Raw genomic sequence first — 1,915 nt, 5'->3', positions numbered from 1 at the left:
AAAAAGCCTATTGTTGAATCTTATTTTAGAGATTTTAAAAAAGTGCGGTGCCGGAGCTGACACCCGTGTAGCACCTCATTTTTGAAAATTCGTATTTTAACGATGTTAAGTAGTGTAACCTTGTTCGCACGATATGGTTCTCCGGATCGTGCCAAAAAGGCGGGTTCGAGCCAGAATCGACTGTTAGGAATTTAGGAAAGATATCAGGCGGAACGAATGAAAGTGAGATTTTGTTTGACAAATTGCAAAAGAAAAGTATATTGTCCTACAACGGAATACAAGAAGGGTTAGTGGACATCCAGCCTAGAGAATGCTGGATGTTAGTAAGTGAAGGGTACATATAAATGTAAGTGGGAAGTAAGAATGATTATAATAGATATATACAGAAGATTAGTGTTCGGAAAGTAAATTATATTAATATGACTGTAAGACGCGGTTTGCCTACACGATATGTCTGACGGTCACGGAAATAATAAGTCCGTCTATCCTCGTGTGATTCTATTTTGACTCTTGTTGTTTTTGTACGAATGAAATATGGAATCGTGTCTGAAAGCAGCCTCCGACCAGCGGAATTTGATTGCAGAGTTGACTCGTCAGAATATAAGCGTCGTGCTGTTGAGCAGTCTTCCACTAGGGGACTCGTGATCACAGGTAGACGTGGTCCTATCTAAAACAACGTTGCTATCTTGGCTAGGGGAGAAGTCTCATTCGCCAAGTAGTTAGTTGTACGAGTCTTTAAGCAAAGTTAGGATGGCACGTATAGCGGAAACGGTACAATGATCAAACGTGTCAAAGTGACGGCCCAACTGAACCAACTGAAATGCAGAGATTGATTCTATCTGGCAGAGGAGACGGTTTGCTCGATTACAAGAGTAGAAGTACCTCTAGAAATGATGGTCAAGTGGGACGGTTTGCCCGCTTGCCTAAACTTTACTAAAGGTAACCTAGCTAGCTCAGGCGATGGAATGCTCGAGTCGCGAAACGTCGCCCTTTTCTATACCCGTAAACTTCCGTCACCCGCCTCTACGATTTATCGGCGTGCTTCTGATGCCGTCTAAGACCATAGCGTTAAGCATCTCCCTACTCATGTCCTGCGTTGTATTTATATTTCAGTAGTCGTTAGAGCTGCTCAATTAGTAACTTATTGTCGAACTCGAATCGATGTACTTTATTTATGTCAAAATTGTTTCATTGCTCGCTCATATTTTTATCAATAAACTTGACTCGAATCAATCATACTCGTATCACATTCATGATTGGTTTTGTTAGTTGAAGCAATACAAACGACACGGTTTTCTCACCTGCATTACGACACTTTTTCTGGGATATGAAATTTTAATGAAACCAGTTACACGCGAGACGATTATTAGCGTTGATTATAAACGACCTTGTCGTGTTTCGAATAATTACCAAACTCTGCAATAGCCGCACATTCATTTGACAATAGCACAAAAGTTCGTCGAACGAAAGACGCGAAGTAAAGAAGAATAAGAAGCAAAGGAACGGTCCAATCGAAATTCGCCTGTCGCACGTGCACTGTATGGCGGGAATTTTGAATGGGTCTGGCAAGTGAAAAAGGTTAGCAAGCGTTTAAAAAGTTTATCTTCGCATTACCCCGTCATCCCCTTCGCCCCTGCACCCTTATGAATTTAATCCAAAGACGAAAATTCTAACGTGCTAAAATGAACGCAAAGATCTTAGTGCCGATAGAAGTGGGAGAAAGAACGAAAAAAATAACGGCAACTTCCACCAGGCCAAATTTGAGGAAACAGTGTTAGGGTGAAAATTGTCCCCTTAATTAAACTCTTTGCGTGGATACGTGGGCGCAAGCCTAATTGTAATTAACCTGGACACGTGTTTTTTTTTTTTTTTTTTTTTTTTTTTTTTTTTTTTTTTTTTTTTTTTTTTTTTTTTT

This window comes from Cephus cinctus, unplaced genomic scaffold, assembly GCF_000341935.2.
Source record: "Cephus cinctus unplaced genomic scaffold, Ccin1 Ccin1_scaffold1080, whole genome shotgun sequence".
NCBI lineage: Eukaryota > Metazoa > Arthropoda > Insecta > Hymenoptera > Cephidae > Cephus > Cephus cinctus.
The sequence above is the reverse complement of the archived record's forward strand: the minus strand, read 5'-3'. Positions refer to the sequence as shown.